At 42.3% G+C, this 27,629-nt stretch overlaps 2 pseudogenes across 1 annotated transcript; one reads left to right on the plus strand and one right to left on the minus strand.

Moving 5' to 3' along the window:
- Positions 1-6,636: 6,636 nt before the first annotated feature.
- LOC148665529 (E3 ubiquitin-protein ligase TRIM39-like) lies at positions 6,637-18,986 on the minus strand (annotated as a pseudogene). Its single transcript, XR_015936880.1, has 8 exons — positions 18,307-18,986; positions 14,671-14,765; positions 14,295-14,528; positions 14,009-14,168; positions 13,049-13,108; positions 11,696-11,728; positions 11,145-11,171; positions 6,637-8,143 (listed from the first exon to the last, which is right to left on the minus strand). The product of XR_015936880.1 is annotated as an E3 ubiquitin-protein ligase TRIM39-like (transcript).
- On the plus strand, positions 14,942-16,120 carry LOC148665530 (uncharacterized; annotated as a pseudogene).
- Positions 18,987-27,629: the final 8,643 nt, after the last annotated feature.

The raw sequence follows: 27,629 nt of genomic DNA on the forward strand, positions 1-27,629 counted from the left end.
TTTCAACATTTACCTTGGGAGATGTCAAACCACAGAGCCCGTGCTGCGCTTCAGTGTTAGGTGTAGTGGACACCCCGTTGAACATAAAAAGCATATTGAGCTCCTTGGACATAAGTCATTTCTCGTCACTTGCCCAGCAAGCAGGCTCAGCGCACACTGAATGCAGGTGTCTCAGAGCAATTGAGATGTGTCCAAGTGGCTGTAAAAGGGATATTTGATGCCAGTGCCATGGCTTAGTTCTACGACAGCAGGCGTAGCGGAGCGCCGGTTGGAGTATTCTCGGTCGCATTTAATGGCAACGTCACGGCAACATCAGCTCAAACCACCAAATGGAGATGGGCGTGCTGACAAACTGACCCTGCTGATGCGGGATTAACACTAGGATAAGAGAATGTTGTGGCTTAGTTGGTTAAAGTGCCTGCCAAGTAAACAGGAGATTCTGGGGTTGAATCCCAGTGGTGCCTGTCTTGTCACACAGTTCATCATTATGGACAGCAACATGCTTCTACATTAAATTTAATGGAAGTGTTCATTTAATTTTTGGAACAACTTGTTTTTAAAAAAATCCATACAAATTGCGAAAGATAAAATACTTATCTGGTTTGTCAGTGCAGAGGAATTACTGCCAGCTGGCAAGGAAACTAAAACGATTTTTTTTGTCTTTAGCCAAAAACCTGTGAATGTAGAAGAAAGGTGATGTGCGTTAGTTTCTATGGCACAGTCAGTCAGCGTATCCTTCAGTTAAACATAACGTTGGTAAATCAAAAGTCCCCAGAGACGCATTTCAAATTAATCTGACCTCAACACCGTCTCCCCTAAATGTGATGGGGTTTCTTTGGATGTCCTTAAGCATCCTGATAGTTGCAGAGATTTCAAACTTTTGGCACAAGTCAAACTACAAGAAGTTAATAGTTGAGCGCCTAAGTCAATATCACCGGGAATGTGACTATGTAAACTTAAATAGTATTCAAAATATTGCAATTTTGTTGTAGTTTAAAAAGATATTTTAGCTGGGGATCCTCAAATGATGAGGGTAGAAAAGATAACTATTCGACGCCATCAGGAGTGCTTAACATGTGATAAAAGTGTTTTTTAATCACAAAGTGAAAATAGTGAATTTGTCTTTCACTTAGGTGTTCCTTAAAAGCTCATTAAACAATGAAGGAGAGGCTCGTGTTCCGAATTCTCTTCGTGTCTCATTGTCTTGCTTTGATTTTTAAAATGTACACTGTTGGCTATTCACTCTTCCTAACACAATTAAAGAGCCGAGTTTAGTTCAGAGGTAAAGAATCTCATGCATCGTATGAAGCTCTGTTTTCTATCACCAGCATCTCCACTCTGGATTTCTTTTTAAGCGCGATATCTTTTCTGTGATTTCTTTCGTTTGAATTCCCTCATGTGTGAATTTCAGCGCGACACATAAACTCGTTTGTCTGTTTTAAAGAGATGCAATTTTTAAAACAGACAAAATGAAAGACTTATTAACTAAATTCACATAGAAAACGTGCACCTAATTGAGAAAATTTGGACAGGGGCGATGTATTATTGTAGCGGCGCAAGCTCACAGTGGTGCACTTGAGGAATGCGGTACAAGGGCCAGTGGTGCATTGGATAACGCGTCTGATTACGGATCAGGAAACTGTAGGACCGTAATGCTCTTAAACCCAATACCATAACCGTAGTGTGTTCAGTCCTACACAACCTTTCTATCGACTGAATAAGCTTCCTGTTCCATCTCCATCTTCTTCCCACACATTCCAGCTATTTCAGCACCATTAATGTTGGACTACAGTCACAGATACGTAAGGGACACTATTCCGAATACCCGTCTTAAATAAATAACGTTGCAAAAGGTAACAATAAGGCTTTCTTAACGTAACCTTACATTTGGCCGTACAATACAATTTTCTGTACCCTCAAATAAAAAAAAATCTTACTGCTTTCTCCTGAGAAACACAAGTGTAGTGTCAAATCACAATAAATAATACAACAAATATACTAAATTAACACCCAGATATGACAACACACAGCTATGACAGAACAGATTGAAGACTTAAAAGCCCTTTAAATTTTTATTTCCTTAATTTCCATTATCTTCCCTCCCCAGGACAACTGAAAACTAACTATAATAAAGACTGTATATGCATTACTTGTAATACAGATACTAATAAAGATATACATGGAACTTAATTATTAATAAATAACACTTTTATTAATAAATACGTGTAATGATAACATTAATTGTGAATATTTGTGGTGTCTGGAAAGCAATTTTAGTTAAATATAATAATAATTTTAAAGCAAGTGGTGCATAAGCTTGTTACTTAATGAGTACATTATTTCCATTACATTCAAGATAGTTCTAATGTGATCAATTGTTCTGCTAAGTCCGCTACTGAGTTGCTAAAAACCTATGAAGAGGTGGTTTAAGCTAGACTCCTAATGCAGTAACATCTCATGGGCAGCAGCTGTTATTTAAGGTTTGTTGCAATTGAGAACAGGTTTAGTACAGAGCTGCTGACAAATTTCAGCAGAGTTTATTGTATATTCGTTTATTGCAATTGACCCATTGTAGCTACCAATCAGTAGCAAGGGAAAATAAACTTCACTTGTGCCTTTTTAAAAAAAAGAGAAACAGAGTAGTAGTTTATGTGGTAATTTCAGGTACAATGTAAGAACTAAAGTTAACTACTCCCATAATAATGCGTGTGGTCCTATCAATAGAAATAAAATTGTTGTAACCCGAAAACACAACAAACACAAAACGAGAAGTCTTACGGGAACCTAGGTAAATCCCTGTAGTAGTCTAACAACTATGAAAAAAAAACAACCAAGCACAACAACTTCAAAAGAAAAAGAACAATTAAAACAAATCTGGGGAACAACAAAAACACAGAATCTAATGCGAGAGCTTTTTCAAGTCTTCAGTGCTCTTCTCGTCTCAGTAGACCTCTCTCATATATTTGTGTACCTTCTTTACCCTCCATCATAATGGGGAGTGTAAGATCTCTTGCCAACAAGATGGAGGAGCTAGCAGCGCTGATGAGGAGCCAGTGGGAATATCGTGAGTCCTCTATTATGTGCTTCACAGAGACTTGGTTGAACGAACTGGTTCCCGACGCTAACGCTAAAATAGAGGGTTTTCAGATGGTGTGTGCGGGTTGGAAAATAAAGGAGAGCGGTAAAAAGAGAGGAGGAGGGCTAGCAGTGTTTGTGAGTAACAGATGGTGTAACTTTAATCATATTACTGTAAAAGAACAGCTCTGCACCCCGGACATTGAGCTACTAGCAGTTAGCCTGCGGCCATATTACCTACCTAGGGAGTTCTAGCAGGTTATTGTTGTGTTGGTATATGTCCCGCCCTCTGCCGGTGTAGCCTCAGCGTGTGACGTCATACACACTGTTACAGCCAGACTACAGACTCGTCACCCACAAGCCATGTTCTTGATAACTGGTGATTTTAATCATGTTTCCCTCTCCTCTACCCAGCCTACTTTTAGTCAGTTTGTTAAATGCCCTACTAGAGATAACAAGACTTTGGACTTGCTGTATGCTAATGTCAAGAATGCCTACAGCTCCTCATCACTCCCCCCCCCCCCCCCCCGGCAGATCTGACCACAACCTTGTTCACCTCCTATCTCTGTACAAGCCTCTTGTACTACAGCAACCAGTAACCACCAGGACAGTGAGAAGATGATCAGCTGAGGCTCATGATGCACTGATGGACTGTTTTGAAACAATGGACTGGGAGATACTATGTGAGCCTTATGGAGATGACATTGACGGTCTTACCCACTGCATCACTGGCTACATAAACTTCTGTGTTGACAGTGCAGTGCCCACCAGGAAAGTGCGCTGCTTCTCCAATAATAAACCCTTGGTCACCAGTGATCTGAAGGCCAACCTAAATAGGAAAAAGAGGGCTTTCCAGGCAGGTGACAAGGGGGAGCTGAAGCGAACACAGAAAGAGCTGAAAGTGAGAGTTAGGGAGAGCAAGGTGGCTTATGGGAGGAAAATGGAGGACAGGCTGAGGGAGAGCAATGTGAGAGAAGTGTGGAATGGCATGAGGAAGATCTCCGGATACAAGTTGTCCGGCGGCCAACAGAGTGAGGGAGGCCTGGAGAGGGCCAATGAGATGAATCTTTTCTTCAACAGATTCGATACAGGGTCCACTGTCCATTCACCTCACAGGCCTTCACCCCAGATACCCTCTTCATGTCCTCAGTCACCCCATCATGTGATCCCTCTTACTCCTACTCCATCTTCCCCTGCCCTCCACGGCCTATCCATCACAGCTGACCAGGTCAGAAGGGAGTTGAGGAGACTCCATGCAGGGAAGGCAGCGGGTCCTGACAGTGTCAGCTCCAGGGTGCTAAAGATCTGTGCGGAGCAACTGGGTTCAGTGCTGCAGTACATCTTCAACCTCAGCCTGAGATTAGAAAAGGTTCCTATGCTCTGGAAGACATCTTGCCTGGTGCCAGTGCCCAAAAAGGGGCACCCTAAAGTCTTGAATGACTACAGACCAGTGGCACTGACATCACACCTAATGAAAACTTTGGAAAGGCTTGTACTGGACCAACTCAGAACCCTGGTGAGTACAGACCTGGACCCCCTGCAGTTTGCCTACTGGTCACACTTTGGAGTGGAGGATGCAGTCATCTATCTGCTACACAGAACTAACTCTCACCTGGAGAAGACGGGGAGCATTGTGAGAGTTATGTTCTTTGACTTTTCCAGTGCCTTTAACACCATCCATCCACCATTACTGAGAGATAAGCTAAGGGCGGCGCAGGTGGATACTCCCCTGGTGTCCTGGATTATAGACTATCTGACCTGCAGGCCACAGTATGTACGGCTACAGAGCTGTGTGTCTGAACAGGTTGTTAGCAGTACTGGAGCTCCACAGGGGACTGTCCTTGCTCCATTCCTGTTCACCTTTTACACCTCTGACTTCAGGTACAACTCTGAGGCATGTCATCTGCAGAAGTTTTCAGATGACTCTGCAATTGTGGGGTGTATTAGAGAGGGGAGGGAGGAGGAATATAGGAGCTTGATTACCAACTCTGGAGTGGTGTCATCTTAACCATCTCCAGCTAAACACCAGCAAGACAAAAGAAATGGTCATGGACTTTCGAAGAAATAAGTCTCCGCTGAACCCTGTTTCCATCCAGGACGAGGACATAGAGGGGGTGCAGTCCTACAAGTAGGTGTGGTAACACTGACGCCCTGTACAAGAAAGGTCAGAGCCGACTCTATTTTCTTAGGAGGCTCAGGTCCTTTGGTGTGTGTGGAACACTGCTACACATTTTTTATGAATCAGTGGTGGTGGCGGCCATCTTCTATGCTGTTGTGTGCTGGGACAGCAACATCATGACTAGAGATGCAAATTGGCTCAATAAACTCACCAAGAAGGCTGGCTCTGTGTTGGGGCTGAGTCATGACCCCCTGGAGATGGTGGCTGAGAGGAGAATGCTGACCAAGCTCACAGCCATCATGAACAGCACCTCTCATCCACTTCATGGGACTGTTATTGGGCCTCACCTTTAGCAACAGACTGCTCCAGTTACAGTGTTCAAGCACAGTGAGATTACTGAGATGGATAAATTTAGTAAATTTAGTAATGTTGATATGTCTGGATTTTGTTTATATGTCTGGATTTTCGGTTTCAGGAGGGAAGATAAAATTGTATCCAGCCGTGATTTAGCTACGTGACGCTGCCCCTGTGAAGTCGCGGTGTGGTGCCCATAGAGTGTTAGTTTTATTATATCAGTGGATTACTGTGATCTTGCATGTACGGTTTTTAAACGTCTGTTATTGCTATTCTTGCAAAATACATCCTGTATTGTTATTCGGTTTGTCTGCGTGCTGGTGGGCAAACGTTCGGCGTGAAAATTCTTTTGCGAGGACAGTACCTTTAAAGCAGAGAAAACGGCACCAGACCTTTTCGGCTCTGTTCGGCTTTTTCTTAAGCCATTCCTCTTCGCTCTTTAGTCATAGAGGTTACATTTACAATCATGTTATATTTTTATGTTTTTGAGAGACATCAGAAGGCTTCAACTGATGCATAAAAATGTAGCATCATGTGTTCTCACGTTATGAACTCACTTACACCTGGGATCTGCTTTATTCAAACTACGTTTTCTAAATATGCAGCCAGGTACTGGATATTGTTTAAATAAAAGCTGCGACACTTTTCACAAATCGCGATCTCTTAAACGCGTGTGATTTGAAGGCTCTTTGTAATTTTCGCAAAGTTATTGACATCTGAAAAATCGTGGTCTCAAAAACAGTCATTTTAATAAGCGAAGGTTATGAAAACCGGAGAAAACAAATGACTCTGAACTACAGTATAGCAGGGTTTCCTGTCTCCTTTTACAGATGGACAATAACATACCAGATTCACACTCACCTTTTTTCTATACATACATTGTCATTGATCTCTGCAGTACTAAACATATCATACTGAATTAAAGGTTTGGAAATATATGTTTCTTGTCTTCTTACACAGCTCAACAATAACAAAGCAGATTTACACTCACCTGTTTTTATACAAACGGTATGTGTTAATTACAGTCTAGATTAAGAGCGAATTTTTACAAACCAATATTTTACACAGAAGATTGACACAGCTTTGCATTGTGAATCTCTTTCTCTATTGGTTTTATTGAATGTGGCACTATTAGACAGGCAATGCACTGGGATAGGGGGATGCTGTTCATGAGCCAATAGCATTTAAACACCCACACTGCTGCAACTAAGTGTGTTGGGTAGCGCACACACAAATCTTCATTTACAGAGCTCCTGTAGCCTTTTTTCAGTGTCAGCCAGTACTCAGGGAAGAGACATTTACAACCCATTCGACAAGGGTTAAACACACACAAGGGCAGTAAAATGTATGACATTACATGGACAGATCTGAATGAAATTTCAGGCTATCGAAAAAAGTAAATAATTAAATAGCCCATAGCCTAGGACAGAAGACAAGACTGACAAGTAGCCCAAGTTTCTGTCTGTGAAGAAAAAAACTTGCCCCTGCCACCAAACAGATGTAAAATCTTGGGTTCAGTTTAGTGTTTTGGGCTTTCATATGAAGGTAAACAGAGCTTTCACTGGGTGATTATATCAATTTATTAGGAACTAAACATCTTACAAACTACAACTCCCATAAACACCCTGAGCCACTTTCTGATGGCATCACAGTGCCTATTCCGCCTGGCTGATGACGTCAGCGGGTCCCTCCCAGTTCAGGCAGCTTTACAGTCACCGGAGCGTGCAGAAGAGACTCACATGGGATTTCATTTTTAATTCATTTCAGTTTATTTTCTCAAAATTTGAAAAAAAAACACAAGAGGGTTTCCAGAGATATTTACAAGTCAGGAGTACAGCAGGCTGGTAGCGAGGAATATCTCCCTCTCTCGTATATGTTATTTTCCTGTTTAAATCTTTTACTGTAAAATAACATGTTTAAACACAACACAACATCGACATCATCTTAAATTACTATTAGATTTTTGACGTCATCTCACTACCCGCCGTTAAACCCGTCTCCCAGTATAAGCAGTGGGGCAGAGAGCTGGGAGAGAGTCAGCCTGTGTTCATGAGTTAGTGACGGGTTTAATCTCCACACTGACAGCAGGCAGCAGCTCAAGGTCTTTATTACGATCCACAGTCCTGAAGACAGGATAGATCTTCTCTCCCTGAGTGAAGACCATGTCAGTGAAAGTGTAGAGATGAGCTCTGGACTCCACTGTGTAAAAGGAGACCTTCCTCTCCTCAATATCCACACACACCCCCAGCTTCCTGGGCTGCAGACTGTGGGTAAGATGGGTCACAGGGTCAGTGAGAGCAGATAAAACAGAGAGGTAAGAGCTCAGACACCAGTAACCCTGCTGGGGAGAGAAGCTGAACCCCCCTTGCCTCTCTGCAGACTCTCTGGTCACTCCTATTGTCCACCAGTCATTCACCTCCACCTCCCAGTAGTGTCTCCCTGAGGTGAAGGCCTCCCTGCTCACGACACAGGACCAGTGATCAAATCTGTGAGGATTGTCAGAGAGACTCTTCCCCTGTCCCTGTCTCACTCTCTTCCCATCCTCAGACAGGCTAAGAACACAGTGAGCTGTATCAGGGTCCAGAGTCACAGCAGCTGGGGAATAAAACAGCAAACATCACAACAGGCTCCTGCCGATTACATTCCAACTCAACTCCATTATACTGTGAAATGTCTTTATTTAGGAGTGCTGGGTCTTCAAAGGAGAAGTCTAAGATACCTCAATCGTATTTATATGGTACTACAAAAAATTGATGCCAACTAAAGAGAAAAGTGAAGCAGCTGGAGGGGACGTGGAAAGAGTACTGGAGATGCGCCTGTCTGTTAAAACGGTTTATTTCAAATCACAGTTTAGCAGCTCGTTCATCTTCTCTAAGACCATTTTCCTGATGACGCAGAATAAAACAGTGCTGAATTCAAAGACTGTATAATGCCCGTTTTTACACAAAAACAATATAATTACAAAACCAAAATCTTGCTAAAATATAAGAAAACCTTCACACTTACTTTGAAAATGTAAAGAAATATCCAAAGTATTCAATTTAAACCAGAAATAACACATCCAGAAACCCAGAGAGAAACAGAGGCGCAGCATTCAAGATGGCATTCAGGTGGGAGGTAAAGTTTAGAGGCTGAGGAGTTGTTTTGAGTTTTTCATGACCTGAATGTTATTCTTTTGCTTTTTTTGACTACAGAAAAATAAGGACATTGTTGCAACAGTGAAGAGTATCTGTAGAAGGACCCTGCCGGACCAGGAGGGCGTGATTTCAGCCATCAACACTGTTCACAGGCTCGGGAGAGCTAACATGTCTGGGCAAGTGCGCCCTAGAACGATTATAATACAGTTCACCAAGAGGACGGTGAGGGATATGCTGTGGCGAGCGGCGAGGGGGAATGAGTATTTGAATGAGAACAAACTGAGATTTGCAGAGGACCTGTCCGCCCCAGACAGGAGCACCAGGAACCAGCTGTGGCCCCAGGTTGAAGCTGCCAGAAGAGAGGGGAGGAGAGCCTACTTTGTGGGAGCGAGGGCCTCTGTGGACAGGAAGGAGATTCGCTCCCAGTGACTGCTCAGGTAATGATTATGTTTGGTTTAATTTGTTATAGCAGTATATACTAATGTTTATTTAGTGTTAGTTTGGAATGTTGTAGTTATGTATTAAGGACTGTTATAGTTCTGGTTCTTGAAAAACTCAATAATTTAGACAATCTAAGAGTAAGTTATCTGCTTTTGTGTATGTATTTTTCCTGAATGCCAGAGGTACTCGAAGTGTTTAAAAAGAAAAGTGTTTTTTTTTTGTTTTGTAAAAAAGTGAGTGCTGATTTTTATTTTATACAGGAAACGCATGCATGTTGAAACACTATTTAAATTCTATAAATAATTGAGAAATAATAAAGCAAGGGAAACATGATATATGTAAAAAATACAATTTGATCACATAATTTACTTCATTACCTCTGGTGGTTAAATGTTTTTTTTCTGTTGTGCTTTTTTCTCTTGTACCTGTTTCTGATCCTCTGGTTGTAGTTGTATTTGTAAATTCTATTTGTTTAATAAAAAAAAACTTTTGTGAAAAAAAAGAAACAGAGGCGCTCATACTGAGTTCAGACTGTTCGCGCTCAGCTGTCTGCCTCTCTGACACCAGCTCTCAATCAGTGAGCTCTGACCACTGAGAGACGGGGGGCGGGGCTTATACAGGTTCATCGTGAATGGGGGTTTTGATCAATTCAATTCAAGAGGCTTTATTCGCATGACCAATGAACACTGACTTAATACTCTCCTGATATTTAATACTTAAATACAAACTCTTAATACTTAATAAAAACTCTCCTTCTATTGTCTGCTGGTCAGTCCAGTGAAGAGATTCTTCTCAGTTCTTATGTTTTTACTCCTGGAGAATAGAAAGGCTGTAAAAAAGAGCCTATCCAGTATAAATAGTAGACATATATTGGGCATGGCCTGGAACAATAGGTATCTATATGTGCTATAATTTGAATAATCATTTTTGAAGAAATGAAATGTGTTTTTTTGGGGTGGCGGATATTTCCTCCTAGAGTGTGTACTGAGTAAGATATATATAAATCTGATGTTTCAGACTTGATGTCCAGATGGTCCCTTGAATTCAGACCCTGAACCAGGCCTGGACTTGCTATACTGTCCAAGATATTGCAAGATGTTCAGGCCACAAACACTCCAAGTGGAAATGACCTTTGAGGAGCTGGGGGTTAAAGAGGTTCAACATCCTGACTGTATCATGATTTTAAACACAAAAAGCAACAACATGAGCTGTTTAGCAATAACGTTTATCTGCCTGATAATGTTTATTATTCCCTCAGCCTGAACGTACTCTATATAGAAGTCCATCCTGCCTGTACTGTGTTTGTATGAACATCCTAATAACACATTCAGAGGAAAGAGGGAAACAGATGAAGAAAAGGTGATTTTATAAATATAAACTCTCATATGTTTCTTCTTGCTGACCCATCAGCCTGGTTGACATGTGAAGAGAAGCAGCCATTTCTCAGACAAGAGAGAGGCCTACAGGCCCCAGAAGAGCCCCTGTACCAGAGTCCCACTGCTGCCTCTCACAAGAGGCTGTGTGTCTGTGAAACTGGAGGGGGTGAATACTGTTATTATACCATCCTTTTTTCCACAAACTTTAACAGTGTTTCTCCTTAGGATTTGAATAGCTTGTTAATATGAGACTGGCTCTGCTCCTGAATTCTCCTGATATTCCACAGTTTTTCCAGTCACTGGTTCTGCCACATTCAGTCTGTAGACCCTCATTCAGGAGTGAGCAGAGACCAGAGCACGTGGCCTTCAGGGAAAATGAGTTTTCTATACTGTCAGTCCTGGAGAGACTCATACTGGCCATTAGATTGAAACACAGGACGGAGATAGAAATTCCCACCATGAAACTTTGATTGATCTTCACAGCCCACATGTAGGAGGTTACAGAAACATGTGATTGAAATACATCTCCTTCTGTTTACAGACCATATCACACTAAAGAGACCTTCTGGACTCAAGACCTCAATAACCTCAGACACTACGGCTTAAAACAACACCTCTGTCTTCAAGAAGAGACAGACCTACCTGCAGCACTGCACAACCACTGCCATTCTGAAACACAGAGATACAGACACTAATAATCACAGTCTCACACTGGAACACAGAGACACAGACACTGTTAATCACAGTCACACACTGGGACACAGAGATACAGACACTGTTAATCACAGTCTCACACTGGAACACAGAGACACAGACATTGTTAATCACAGTCACACACTGGAACACAGAGACACAGACATTGTTAATCACAGTCACACACTGGAACACAGAGACAGACACTGTTAATCACAGTCACACACTGGGACACAGAGATACAGACACTGTTAATCACAGTCACGCACTGGAACACAGAGATACAGACACTGTTAATCACAGTCACACACTGGGACACAGAGATACAGACACTGTTAATCACAGACACACACTGGAACACAGAGATACAGACACTGTTAATCACAGACACACACTGGAACACAGAGATACAGACACTGTTAATCACAGTCGCTCACTGGTAATAACACGTCAGTAAAGTCAGTACTGTCAGTCAGCAGAGTTTCACACAGTGTACATACGTGATTTAGGGATAGGAGCTTGCTTCACAGGATCTGCAGAGAGAGAGAGTAGATCTTTATTGTACTAAAGACTGTTATTGCTTCATACCTGTTATTATACCAGAGTTTATACTACAGTCTGCAGTCAGTTCATTTCAGGATCCCCAGTCTCCACTGCAGTGTGGATCAGAGTCAGTGAGGGTGAGCTGCAGTGGCTGTAAGACTGGAGTCTCACTCAATAAGACTGAGCAGCACAAGGCAATAAGACACACAGACACATCACAGGACCCCCTTTAGTCCGGTGCTTGAGCCATTGAGAAAGATAAGAAACACAGTCTGTCCACAGCAGTGAGCAGTGATTTCATAAAGAACCAGCAGTGATACTGAGAACTGATCAATGCTCAGTCATATGCTTCTCATTGTTGTGTGATCTCTCACAGCATGAGTGACCTTTACCAACAGTGACCAGTAACATTGTCTGAGTGACCTGTTCCCACAGTAACCAGTATCACTGACTGATTGACCTGTACCCACATTGACCAGTATCACTGACTGAGATAGAGATGTCCTGCTCACTGGACACACTGCCTGATCTCTGGACATCAGCTAGACAGTGAGAGGTGTCAATGATCCTGTCCAAGCTACTGGCCAGCAGACTGAGGACCATCCTGCCCCACATCATCAATAGTGACCAGACGTGTGGGGTGGAACAGCGATCCGTCAGCTGGAACCTCCAGCTCACGAAGCATAACGGAGGCATTTAGGATGAAGCTATTTAACTAGGTAGCCTGGTGGGGATTCTCCATGTTAAAAGTGCACTGGACAGGACAGAGAGCTCTGTAAAGGGGCTGAAGAAAACCCAGAAAACCTGTTCCTTAGTGCTCCTGTTGAGAACTGGACAATCGCAGTTTCAGAGCCAGGACTGCAGCCAGTGGTAACACCCAGGAGGCTTGGAGGTGCTCTTATTGTGTGAACCAGCCACACTGACCACTTGCGAAATGGAAAGTTTGATAATGAACAATCACTCTCTTAGAGCCGATTTAAATTCTGTTGAAGTGTTGTTTTTATAATTGTATTTTTTGTAAGAAGTGTGCTGTACACATTGTTGTAATAAAGTGCATTTTCTTAAAAAATGACCCCCACTGGATTTTCTGTCTCTGTCCATCTGTGTGTTTCTTACACAGTGTGACTCTGATCCACACAGAATGACTGTCTGCAAGCTTGACTTTCTGAATTCAGACGTGCATCAGCAAGTATCAGAGTGTGAACCAGTGTGTGTGTCAGAGTGTGTATCAGTTTATGTATCACTGTTTCTGCTTTGTGTTTGAGCTCCAGGTATATTTCAAGGGGGAGCTGTTGTGAAAACAGACTCACAGTGTAAAAGCTCTGCTCTGGACCCGGGTTCTGGAGTCAGCAGACTATAGACTTCAGTAACTGGGGACACACACAGAGAAATGTTTCATCAGGGCTGCAGTAACAGATTAACAGGAATAACAGAGCTATTCTGCTTCACTTGGGCTGTAGATCCTATTGTAACAGGACTGTTCTACTGTACTGGGACTGTAGCTCCTATTGTAACAGGACTGATCTACTGGACTGAGACTGTAGCCCCTATTCTCACGATTATAGTCCCCCCTCCTTAAGGGTGCTCCAGCCCTTTCACTTTAGACTTAATTCTGTGCACCTGATCCCTTTTCCCAGCCCACCTTAAAAGCCAGGCGCTGACGCTCATCCTGGCTCTGCATCTGGTTTCCGCACCGTGCGAGTCCGGGACCTGGAAGCGCCTGGTCCCGTTAAGGTTTTAATCTTTGTTCCTGTTCCCTGTCCGCCGGTTCCGACCCGGTTTCTGGTTTTAATTCTTTGTTTGGATGGATCACCTGCCAATGGACTTATTCTTGTGGTTTGGATTCCCTCTATGGATTGTTTTTTGGATTGTTTGCCTCGGCCACACCTTCCCCGTGCACCAGCGCACTTTGGACACCCTGTTTTCAGCCCCGTATCCCTGCAAGTTTTCCTAGTGATTCCCACTTCTTCGGATTGTGTTGTCCGCATAGAGTCCAGAAAGAACTGTTCATTACACCTATGGTTCTACTATACAGGGACTGTCGCTCCTATTAAAACATTCTTGTTAAACTACATACAGCACAATATAACAATACAGTTACTGTCATAAAGATTTGTGAGACTAAAACTTTAAAGATATTTCACCTAGAATTTGAATCATTGACTGGTAAGCTGCTCTGATAAATACAATCACTGAACAGAAAATCTATTAACAATATAAGAGAAATTCATGGGCTATCCAGAAAGACATCAGTGTGTTTCACCACTAACCTGTCATGGAAATCTTTATTGATTCCTTCTTGCAGACGTCCTCCAGTCGTTCTTTCAGTCCAGAGACAGCTCTCCTCACTGCCTCAGGAGAGAAATGTGGACGGACAGGGATGCTGGGTGAGTGTCCATCTCCAGGAGGGACACAGACAGACTGGAAATTCTGCAGCAGGGAAGAGAAAGAGGAGTTTCCAGTCAAACACAACACACATTCCTTAGGAGAAGCCAGGAGCAGGTCTGTGTGAGAGACACCCTTCTGTACTGCAGAGTCACAGAGCAGTGATGTTACCTGGAGGAAATGGATGTGATCCTCTGTGTGTGAGAGCTGGTTCAACTCAGCATCTCTCCTCTTCAGCTCAGTGATCTCCTTCTCCAGTCGCTCTAGAAGTCCTTCAGCCTGACTCACAGCAGCCCTCTCTTGAGCTCTGATCAGCTCTGTAACCTCAGAGCGTGTTCTCTCAATGGAGCGGATCAGCTCAGTAAAGATCCTGTCAGTGTCCTGTACCGCTGTGTGTGCAGAGCTCTGAGGGAGGAAACACACAGATTATTACACAGGAAAACTCTCAAACTACATTATGCTGTATGTTGTGTTTCCAAAGGGTACTGTCCAGTGTTCAGCTTTGGAAATGTGTGTCAGTGTGTCCACTTCTCTGGTCAATACCCACTCCGAGTGATTCCACAGCCTGTGTCAGCTCCTGAAGCTCCTTCTCTCTCTCTGGAGTCTCTGCTGGGTTTGTGTCTGTGTCGCCCCTAGCTGATTCTGTGGAGAAACAGAGACAGGGCATTTCTGCTGTAAGAGAATCACATCACAGAGACGCCCGTTAGAGTCACCCAGGACAATTGACACTCTGTATCCCTGATGTCTTATCCACATGAGCTGTGTTTCCTGGTCCTGTCTGACACACTCCTGTTTCGTGTCTAATCTACACCGGCAGCATGTGCAGCGCAGCAGACCACGAGTCTCCACCTCCTGCTCGACTTTTACTCCTCGCACCTGGGTCTGCACATCTGTATGTGAAGTGAAAACACAGAAGTTATATCTGAAACACAATCTAGAGACTTCGCTTTTCATTCTTACAGCTCAATACTGTGTCCTGACTGCTCTCTGCTCCTCACAACAAGGGATTTCAGCAGTGCTGATGAGCCCAGTGGCTGCAAGTTTCAGGATGGCCCCGGGGCCAAAAGGTATACCGTGTCCCATGTTGAAGATATAAAGTCCAGCTTTAAATTGTTTCTGCCAAATGCTATTGAAAGGACAGCCCTAGATGTGACAAACCTGGAGGGGAGACTTGTGCATAGCGATAGCTGGAGGGAGGTGGACTGAATAGACTCTCAAACATACGTGGGTCTGTTGATTCTGTCTGGCGTATACAGATCAAGGAATGAGGCCACCACCAGCTTTTGGCATGCCGAGTCTGGTTGGGCCATATTTCAGGCTAATGTGTCAATCCTTTCATATTCTCTCAAGAGCCATTTGCTTTGACAAGCGGGACACAAGACCTGCCCGACGTCAACAAGACGAATTCGCTGCACTGGAGATGTCTGGGACAAGCGCCTGCCACTCATCTACAGTCTCGGCCCAGAAGTCACTCTGGATGAGCACCTGGTCCCCCTGAGAGGTCGCTGTTGTCATGACCACCAGTCATCAGAGATCGATCCACAAACCACAGACCAGTTCCAGCAGCAGACTAATCACAACAAGCACCACCGCCGCTGCATGTGTTAAACCATCACCACCCGCAGTACCGTTCTGCACTCAGCTCTATTTAAACCCTCTAAACTGGCTACTAACTGCTCGCTATTGACTTCTCTCCTAGTGAGCTCCTACCTCGCTCCTTTTCTGGAAACCTCTCTTGTACGACTACTTTCAGCTTTTTGAACTTACCTTTGCTCTTGACCATGAACTCGCCTGTCGATTCAGATTGGACACCTGTGTTGTTTCTGCCTCTACTCTCTCTCGTCATCATAGGATTCTACTAATTCATCACTTGAACTTGTTACAACTGTCCTTCCCAACAATACATGGTGAGTAAACCAGGCAAATATGGCATAAAGATCTGGGTTACCTCCCCAGCAGCTGCCCCCGACAGAAGAACAGACAGCTCTGTGTCCTAAGGGATGTAAAAACCAGCATCGTAAACCACAAAGACACTCCATCATTACCACCTGCTGCACTCATGTGCGTGAACACACGCACGCACGCACGCACGCACGCAAATGGGACTGTTCATTTTATCTGAAAGGCTAGTTGAATTTGTGATGTTTGCAAAATAAAGTGTCATTTGAACACAATTTTTTACTCACTGTCTTTTCTTTGTAGATAAAATCATAAGGTCAGTTTTGACTGGAAACGTAACAGAAGTAGAGTGTCTTGCGAAAGTATTCGGCCCCCTTGAACTTTTCAACCTTTTGCCACATTTCAGGCTTCAAACATAAAGATATAATTTTTTTATTTTATGTGAAGAATCACCAACAAGTGGGACACAATTGTGAAGTGGAACGAAATCTATTGGATTTTTGAAACTTTTTTAACTAATAAAAAAATGAAAAGTGGGGCGTGCAAAATTATTCGGCCCCCTTGCGTTAATACTTTGTAGAGCCACCTTTTGCTGCGATTACAGCTGCAAGTCGCTTGGGGTATGTCTCTATCAGTTTTGCACATCGAGAGACTGAAATTCTTGCCCATTCTTCCTTGCAAAACAGCTCGACCTCAGTGAGGTTGGATGGAGAGCGTTTGTGAACAGCAGTGTTCAGCTCTTTCCACAGATTCTCGATTGGATTCAGGTCTGGACTTTGACTTGGCCATTCAAACACCTGGATATGTTTATTTGTGAACCATTCCTTTGTAGATTTTGCTGTCTGTTTGGGATCATTGTCTTGTTGGAAGATAAATCTCCGTCCCAGTTTCAGGTCTTTTGCAGACTCCAACAGGTTTTCATCCAGAATGGTCCTGTATTTGGCTGCATCCATCTTCCCCTCAATTTTAACCATCTTCCCTGTCCCTGCTGAAGAAAAGCAGGCCCAAACCATGATGCTGCCACCACCTTGTTTGACAGTGGGGATGGTGTGTTGAGGGTGATGAGCTGTGTTGCTTTTACGCCAAACATATCGTTTTGCATTGTGGCCAAAAAGTTCGATTTTGGTTTCATCTGACCAGAGCACCTTCTTCCACATGTTTGGGGTGTCTCCCAGGTGGCTTGTGGCAAACTTGAGACGAGACTTTTTATGGATATCTTTGAGAAATGGCTTTCTTCTTGCCACTCTTCCATAAAGGCCAGATTTGTGCAGTGTAAGACTGATTGTTGTCCTATGGACAGACTCTCCCACCTCAGCTGTAGTTCTCTGCAGTTCATCCAGAGTGATCATGGGCCTCTTGGCTGCATCTCTGATCAGTCTTCTACTTGTCTGAGCTGAAAGTTTAGAGGGACGGCCAGGTCTTGGTAGATTTGCAGTGGTCTGATACTCCTTCCATTTCAAGATGATCGCTTGCACAGTGCTCCTTGGGATGTTTGAAGCTTGGGAAATCTTTTTGTATCCAAATCCGGCTTTAAACTTCTCCACAACAGTATTACGGACCTGCCTGGTGTGTTCCTTGGTCTTCATGATGCTCTCTGCGCTTTCAACAGAACCTTGAGACTATCACAGAGCAGGTGCATTTATACAGAGACTTGATTACACACAGGTGGATTCTATTTATCACCATCAGTCATTTAGGACAACATTGGATCATTCAGAGATCCTCGCTGAACTTCTGGAGTGAGTTTGCTGCACTGAAAGTAAAGGGGCCGAATAATTTTGCACGCCCCACTTTTCATTTTTTTATTAGTTAAAAAAGTTTCAAAAATCCAATAGATTTCGTTCCACTTCACAATTGTGTCCCACTTGTTGGTGATTCTTCACATAAAATAAAAATTTTATATCTCTATGTTTGAAGCCTGAAATGTGGCAAAAGGTTGAAAAGTTCAAGGGGGCCGAATACTTTCGCAAGGCACTGTAAATATGTGGCAACTTGCAAAATTTGAAATGGTTTCAAAACTAGTATCTTGGCTAAATACATACCAGTCTTTGATAATCACTCAACATGTTTGGAGGAGGAGGAGATAATAAACAACAGACAGAAGAACAGGAGACACTTCAGAGACACAACCAGTGTGGATCACAGCTGAGTACATGAGCAGGACTCACCAGTGGAGAGATATAGCATTACAGAAACAGTAAATACAGTTCAGAGATCAGTTAGAGCCCGAGATATCCTAAATATCAATTTTACATCTTGTACTAGAAAATAAATACAGACTCACCTGTTTCTCAGTCCTTACTGCTGCAGCTGAGACAGTATCATGGTCTCTGTGTTCATCCATTACACAAGCATAACAAACACACTTCTGGTCAGTACGGCAATAGAACTCCAGCAGTTTGTGATGAGTGGAGCAGATCTTCTCCTGCGGTTGCCCTGTGGCATCAGCCAGCTTGTGTCTCTTTAATGGAACAGCTTCATAGTGAGGCTGGAGGTGAGTCTGACAGTAAGAGGCAAGACACACCAGACAGGATTTCACAGCTCCCCTCTTTCTCCCAGTGCAGACATCACACAGCACATCTCCAGGGCAAGCAGGACTGTGAGCAGGAGGAGGACCACTGAGTTCTTTCTTCTTCAGTTTCTCCACGACTTCAGCCAGGATGGTGTTTCTGTGAAGATCAGGTCTTGGGGTGAAGGTCTGTCTGCACTGGGGGCAGCTGTAGATCCCAGTCTGATCTTTCTGATCCCAGCAGTTATTAATACAGCCCATACAGTAACTGTGTCCACAGAGCAGAGTCACTGGATCCTTCAGCAAATCCAGACACACTGAGCAACTGAACTGGTCCTGAGAAACTGAAATATTGCCATCTGCCATTTTTCTGACAAGTAAAAACTGCACAGAGAGGAGCAGTAGAGACGGAGCTGCAGTGAGGCTGTTTCAAGTGAAACGAAACTGATCTCTGAGTTTCACTTCCTGGATCTGCACAGAGCTGCGGGGCTGTGAGTGCTAGGGGGTGTCGTTGTTAGGGGTGTGATTAAGATTATTAGGGGGAGTGGTTTAGAAACAGCTGTGATTTCTTTGGGGGTTGTTGTTTAAAAGAAGGAGGTGGTGTTGTAGGGGAGGTGACGTTTGGTGTCATTTTGGACTCAGGCTGACAGAGAGAGGTTTTTTATGATTTTTTAAGATGTCAGTAGCTGCTCATGTACAGAGATTAATGTGAAGTCAATCTAGTGGTTTGTGTTCACAATAATTAAAACAATAAAATACTAACTCACTCACACAGCATGAGAAGATCAGACCCTGATGGGGACAGACAAGAGGAGGCCAGCTGGCCCATCCAGCTGTTTTAACAAACCCCTGATCTCTGTGTGAGATTGACAACATCCTGTGTGTCTGAGTATTATTAGAAGCTAATTAATCTAACTATCTCATCTCATGTTACTCTAAAATGTTGTGGAACCTGTTTCACACTCCCACCACTGTTTGTGTAAAGTAGTAATCCTGTGCTGTGATGGAAACCCACTTTCTTGTCAACACCTCTGAGAAGTTAATCAGTCTGGATACAGTAAGTCCCTCCTGAATCTCCTACAGCTGAGATTCACTGGTGTTCAGTGTGACATTTTCAGAGGTTGTCTGGTCACAACCAACTGGAATCTCAAGGCTGTACTTCTGGAGGAAAGCCAGGATTTTGTCCTTAAGTGTTTTACAACAAAGGCATCCAAAAACACAAGCAAGCTCCCTCTTTTAAGAAGAAAAATACAATAAAATTGAATCTTTAATACAAACACCAAACTGCAGGATTACTCACTTTGTCCTTTTTAAGAGTCCAAGACAAGCCATCACAAAAACCAGACTTTCAAATCTCAGACAAAAGACCCCTGACTCCAGATGCAGGCACTTAAAACGTGCAGTATTTCTTCCTAATACAGTAAAGGTCGTGTGGTGTGTTGCGGTATGCATTTACCTGGCCAAAGATGATCAATAAGTGGCACTTGTGCTGCATTAGATGTTAGTGAAACAATTTTGTCATTTAATCTGTATCTCTACTGTGCATGTTTAAATCCACTTCATATGGAATATTAATGTGGAATTTACAATTTAAGGGAAATTTTGGTGGATGAAAATAAAAAGTATAACATAATATATACCTAATGTAATGCAAATTTCAGCAACAAGTAATCAGGAAACAATTTAACTTTACATTTTTATTATAAAAATCAATTTCACACATACTGTACTGTAGTGGCTCTAAAGACAACACCATCCCCACCAAAGACGTACACTGATTTTCCAATACCAAACCCTGGATCACCAGCAACCTGAAGGCTCTTCTGAATGACAAGAAGAAAGCCTTTGGGAGGGGGAATAAGGAAGAGGTCAAGCGTGTACAGAGGGAACTAAAGCAGAAGTTAAGAGAGAGCAAGGACGCCTACAGGAAGAAGGTGGAGGACAAGCTGCAAAGGAATAGGGTGAGAGATGTATGGAGCAGCATGAGAGAGATCACTGGCTTCAAACAGGCTAGGGGTGCAATGGAGGGGAACTTGGAGATGGCCAACACCCATCCCCCCACAGCCACACGCTCCCTAACCCTTCACACCTGCGACTGCCCAACACCTCCTCCATCCCCTCACAATCATGGCCGCCTACAGCTAAGACCCCCAACAGCTACTCACCCCCCCATCCCCCACAGCTGCCATTCCCCAACACCTCCACCATTAACACCTGAAGCACTGACAGTGCTATGAGCACCATCCCCCAAGCCAGGCTGACCATTACAGCTGACCAGGTAAAGAAGGAGCTGAAGAGGCTGCACCAGGGTAAGGCCACAGGACCAGACGACATCTGTCCCAGAGTTCTGAGGGCCTGTGCTGATCAGCTCAGCGGAGTGCTCCAGCGACTGTGCAACCTGAGCCTGCACTTGGAGAGAGTCCCTGTGCTCTGGAAGACATCATGCCTGGTCCCGGTACCAAAGAAAGGGCGCCTGTTCTCAATGACTACAGACCAGTTGCACTGACTTCTCATGTCATGAAGACACTGGAGAGGCTGGTCTTATCCCACCTGAGACCCCTGGTTAGCTCATCACTGGACACCCTACAGTTCGCCTACCAGCCCAGTGTTGGTGTGGAGGATGCGATCATCTACATGCTGCAAAGGGCCTACTCACACATGGACAGGGCTGGCAACACTGTAAGGATCATGTTTTTTTACTTCTCCAGTGCCTTCAATACCATCCAGCCCTTACTTCTAAGGAGGAAGCTGGAGGAGATGCAAGTTGTTTCCTTCATGACCTCGTGGATCACTGACTACCTGACAGGCAGACCACAGTCTGTGAGACTTCAGAACTGTGTGTCTGAACAGGTAGTGAGTAACACAGGGGCTCCTCAGGGGACGGTTCTTTCTCCATTCCTCTTCACCTTCTATACTTCAGACTTTAAGTATAACTCAAAGTCATGCCACCTGCAGAAGTTCTCAGATGATTTTGCAATTGTGGGATGTATCAAGGGTGAGCAGGAGGAGGAGTACAGAGGACGGGTCAGCAGCTTTGTGGAGTGGTGTGGGTAGAACCAGTTGGAACTGAATGTAACAAAGACAAAGGAACTGGTGGTAGATTTCAGGAGGAAAAGGGTCAAACCTACTCCTGTCTACATCCATGGGAGTGGCATGGAGATGGTGGACTCGTACAAGTACCTGGGAGTGCACATCGATGATAGACTGGAATGGTCTAAGAATGTTGAGGCCGTCTACAAGAAGGGTCAGAGCCGACTTTACTTCTTGAGGAAGTCCTTCAATGTGTGTAGTAAGATGCTACATATGTTCTATCAGTCGGTGGTAGCGAGCACCATTTTCTATGCAGTGGTATGCTGGGGCCCTGGGATTAGAGCAGTGGATTCTAAAAGGGTGAACATGCTCATCAGGAGAGCAAGTTCCGTCATTGTGTCTGACCTGGACCCCCTGGAGATAGTGGCTGAGAGGAGAATGGTGTCCAAACTAGAGGCCATCATAGACAAATTCTCCTATCCCCTCTATGACAGGCTTGTAGAAATGAAGAGCACGTTCAGCAGTAGAATGATTCATCCCCGGTGCGACAGGGAGCGCCACATGAGGTCATTCTTGCCTTCTGCCGTAAGACTGTACAACTCACCCACTGTGTGTCTGGGCAGAGGCAACATTAACAGTCACCTGTTTCTGGACTGAACACATCTACTGCTACATCTGTTCTTTTTCTTTTCCCTGTTTACAACCGTTTTTTGTGCAATATATGCCAGGGACCCGTGCAATACATTTATATTTATATTTATATTTATATTTATATTCATATGTGTTTTACGATTTTTCTGCGTACTGTTCTGTACTAGTTTGTTCTTTGTGTGTCCGGACTGTGAGTAACTCTTTTAGTGCACCCCTCACTGTACTGATTGTATTGTATGTATCGTACTATTATTATTGTAGCATCCGTTCCACTGTGGCAGTGTTGTCTGTGAAAAGCTGCTGTTGCACTGCAATTTCCCTCACGGGATCAATTAAGTATCTATCTATCTATCTATCTATCTATCTATCTATCTATCTATCTATCTATCTATCTATCTATCTATACCTCCTGTTCATGCAGTAGATGTTAGAAGTAGCTAAATATAAAAAATACAAATTATACACAGTATTATGTCATCTTCATAAATATTTATGCATCAAAGTCTTTAACTATGTAACTTGCGGTGTTTATTTTGGAAAAGTGTTGATGTGCTTGTTCTAACTGTATAAAATGTATATACTTTATAAAAAGGTATATTTTTTATTATTTTTGAAGGATACATAATAAAAACACTTGCTGTTATTGTTGTAAAAAAAGGTGCAATGCTGATTTAATACCACACTATAGGGAATATTATTCCACAGAGGCGGAGCGGTGGCTCTGTGTCTCAGGGTCTGTGCCTGTGGCTGGAATGTTGCCAGTTCAAATTCTGTGGCTGGCAGAGAAATCCTACTTTGATGGGCCCCTGAGCAAGGCCCTTAACCCCAACTGCTCCAGGGGCGCTGTATAAATGGCTGACCCTGTGCTCTGACGCCCAGCTTCTCTCCCTGTCTGTGTGTCTCATGGAGATCAAGCTGGGGTCTGTGAAAAGACAAATTCCTAATGCAAGAAATTGTATATGGCCAGTAAAGTGATCCTATCTTACCTTATTAGTTTGAAATGAGGTCCTGTTGTGGTTTTGTTCAGCTGAGCAGTTTGAGATGTTTGCGAGCTGTGTGCAGTTCTCTGGTTCAGGTGCTGGAGAGGTTTACGGGGAGAACGTGACCGGAGTAGGAGAGGATGTGGAGTAGTACAGGTGGCTGTTCGATAATAAACTACAAAAATATATACTGTATATATCTGTCTCCATCCAGTTCCCATCCATACCTGCAGAGTGTTTAACCTCCATCGCACGAACCCTAAAGTTACATTAGTTTGAAATTTCCCCTTTAAAAAAATTGGAAGATAAAAATATAATTTATGGATATTTTGGAAAAAAAATTGTATTTTTTTATTGTCCTTAGAGTGGTAATGGACATAGAAAAGCTGATAGACAGTAATGTAGAACCTTACACACTAGTGGCAGTTTAGCATAGCAGTTAAGACTACTAGTCTTCCTTCTGGGCAAAGTAGTTCAGATCCTGGTCAGAGTGATCCCTTTGGCTGTAATTTTTACATTGTCTATATTTTGTATTAATTCAAATTTCAGCAATGAGAAATCAGCAATTAACTTCAAATTTTGGTTATGAAAAATATGTCACACATACTTTACTGTAGTGGCTTTAAAACCATACAGTATCATGCTGTATTACACTTATATACTGTATATATAACTTACATACAATCACACTGCCATTCATTGCCGTGTGCGCGAATGTTTCGGTATATCTGTGTATCTGACTTCATGGGATTGGCGTGTGGAACAGCTGGAGATGAGACCCAGCTGGGGGTTTTGATTATACTATGTATGAGTCCAAGTTTTGAAATTATAAAAAAATAAACCTTTGTTGAGTTTGCACGAGAGAAAAAAGGTATATTTTGAGAAATCATGTACCGCTTGCAAATTAGCTAATTTTGACAAAGTTAATTTTGCTTAAAGAGTTTAAAATCTGTCTGACTGTACTGTAGCTTTCATTTTCATAGCTTTCACGCAGATTCTAAGCTGATCACGATGAATGAAAATCACCCTCTTTTCGTGCATAATAAGTTGTTTATCTAAACCTGTTTTCTATAGTCATACAATATTTTAGGCAGGGACACGTTATTGTTTCTTATTTTTTATTTTCTTTAAAGTACAGTAGAATGTTAACTTTTTATGTTTTTGAGAGACTTTATAATGCTTTTACAGATGTATAAAAAATGTAGCATAATGCGTGCTGTGGTGATAAAAGTTATTGAGCACAGAACATCTTTCCTCCTTTCAAAATAATTTCATAAGTAGTTTATTCTTATTTGAGGAAAAACAGAAAATACATGAAGAGTTTCTCGAGTCCCCGAAGGTGGGGGGCTTACCTGAGGCGGCAGCAGCGAGGGCGAATACCCACGTGAACCTGAGAGCACTACAATATTAATATGGAATTGTATAACTAAGCAGCTAAAGTATCACAAGTGGACGTTTTGGAAACATTTTCACATTCGTTTCTTTTTTAAAAAAAACTTCTGTCCTCCTTGTAGTGGTAATGAGCACTGTAATGTAGCAAGCTGCACCCAGGCGGTTCAAAGCGCGATCAGAGCCGAATGCATAAAAATAGTCCACTATTATAGCTAATTGTGAACATGATGTGTCTCTTTCAAGTTTACACCTGAATTGAGAAAATCTATATTTTGTCTTACTCCAAATGTCATCAGCCAACAATTAAACTTGGAATAATAATAAAAAACTACTATATAGTAAACCACCAGGGATTGAACCCAGTCTTTCAGCATCAACAGGGAACCAGCTGCCTGGGCTGAAGGAGACCTCAGTCAAAGTACCTGATTTGGTCTGGGAGGTTGTTTCTGGAAAAATTGGTTCCGGCGACTGTACTGAATTCCGGCGAATTATACGTGATTGTTTTGTGTTTAAGGATTTCTTCACGGAAATCTTTAAGATAAATGAGGGGGGAAGGGTTATTATTTACAATTGCTAGTAATCGGAGAACAGCTTGTTAACATGATGTGCAAATTATTTTTTTAAATAAAATAAATAAGATACAATGAGGTGTCCCTGCCTAACGTAAACATTGCATGACTTTAAAAGCTGTAAAAAAATGGTTTAGATAGTTAAAAACCACTTTTTATGCGCTACAAATGGGTGATTTTTCTTCCTCGTGATCAGTTTAGAATGTCTGTGTACGCTGTAAGATTTTTACTTTTTAATTAAATGTTTAAAATACTAGAAATTTCATAAACGAAACACTTTCATACAGAAAAAAAATCACATTCTCCTCTCTTCCTGTTGTGTCGGACAGATCGGCTGGTCTGTTTTTCCCCAATCAGAGGCTGTGAGAATAGAATCCCGCCCACTGCAACGTATAGTAAATTATCTTTGTCTTCTAAGTCCCTTAATTAACTTTAAGCATAGCTTTCTCATCATTTAGATTTCTTTTTCATACCATCGTTAAACAAAGGAGGAGCGTATTGTAGTTCCTAATGCCATCACACGTGGAAAGATTATAGATTTTAATCATTTTTAATTTTATTAATTTTAGCGAAGTACCATCTATACAAATGCCACAAAACTATTCTCGATTTCTGAATGTTATGTCACACTTAGTTAATGATTTTAAATACATCTAAATAAGAAAGTCAGGTGTGAATATAAACTATTAGTAATCAATAATGTTAAAATTAGCACTAATAAATTGTCGCACTTTTCCTGCATCTTGTAAAAATATTAATTTCCAAACCATTGTTCAAAGGTATGTTAAATCAGACTATGAGACAATATGTAAAATGTGAAATTAATGTGAAATTAACAAAAAATTAGGGTATGATATAATTTAAAATATTTTCTAACAATCAACAATTAATAATAGTCTTACCTGTTTAGAAAAATTAAATGTATTATCTAAGGAATAGGATGGCACAGTGGTTTGCATGCTTTCTGTATGTTTTTTCATAAATACAACAGGAGCACCAGATGTCTCCGTGGCTCCATGGAAATCATTGAACTAGAAAGATATCCATCCATTTCTAATGGTGACGCAGTGGTTAGCATTGCTGAGGCCCTAGGTTCAATTCCTGAGGTATTGTATGTCTGGAGTTTGCATGTTCTCTCTGGGTTCATGTGGGTTTTCTCCAGGTAATCTAATTTCCTCTTGCAGTCCAAAACATACTGTTAGGTTAATTGGCTTATGGGAATACTGACACTTGTGTGAGTGTGTGTGTTTGTGTATGTTTGTATGCCCTGTGATGGACTGACACTATGTCCATGACGTATTCTGCCTTGCATCTGCTTCTTGCTGGGAAAGACTCCAGCTACTCTGTAAAGAGATTAGAAAATGCATGGAACTAAAGACACTATTGCATACACAGTGTTAGAAACCCACTTTGAGATGCATGTGAGCTGAGGATAAATTATTTTATAGTGCTGGTTTAAGGAAACAGCCTTTCCACCTCTCTGGGACATCAGTATCCATAACTAGTCTGTATTTAAACAAATATCTTCAGATGCTGGCTCCGTGGATCAGCATCTGCTATGTTTGCCCATTCCTTCAATTTATGTGCATCCAACACACAGTTCAATGGTAGCAACTACACAAAATCTAAAATATAATCCTCATTTCAGTATCTACTTAAACATTCAACAGTGGATATTCAGTGAGTCTGTTCACTTCATCTTCCTCTGCAGCCCACAACATCTCATATCTATTTGTCAAAAGCCTCTTAGAAGTGTTCGTGTCGTCTGTGTATTCCTCAACTTTCCCAAAATGATCTTTTTCCTACCTACATCTCTAGACTTAACATGCTCCATTAAAACTTACTTTTAGCCTGTGCCTTTTCTTCTACTACATGTTCTGATGGTGCCAGACAATCTTTGTCTAATCGTACTACCATTTCTTGTGGCCTGCAGATAACACTTTTTTAAGTCAGTCAGTTATTCTAGCTTTTTAGAAAAACTTTGAAAAACTGAAAACGCCATTGTAATTTTCATCCCTATCCCAGCTTCTCTTCTTTCCTCATTTCACCTTTACACTTACTACAGGATGTTTCAGGTCCACATTCCAGCTTCTATGTGTTTTTCTCACTGTTCAAGTTTCTCTTACTTTCTTAACTTTCTTCTACCACTAGTAGATCTTTTGTCCATACATCCTCCCTTGCTTCTTTTTCAATCTTTCTAGCCTCCTCTTTCAGTGTCTGCGATCTGGCATCTCCTATTCTGACCATACCTTGAAGATCTGTATACAGTACCTGATATTTATTTCTAATTACCGGTATGCCATTATTTTGCATACGTTGTTTTTTTTTTTGTTGTCGTTGTTGTTATTGTAAAAACACGCTGTTACTAACACTGATTTAGTTTCTTTTAAAGGGTACTGGTGAAATAAGAAAAGCTTTTTTCTAGAATTAATGACTGCACACCCTGTTCACTGGGTAATTAAATCCACACTGAGCA

Source organism: Lepisosteus platostomus, chromosome 5, assembly GCF_059453375.1.
Source record: "Lepisosteus platostomus isolate fLepPlt1 chromosome 5, fLepPlt1.hap1, whole genome shotgun sequence".
NCBI lineage: Eukaryota > Metazoa > Chordata > Actinopteri > Semionotiformes > Lepisosteidae > Lepisosteus > Lepisosteus platostomus.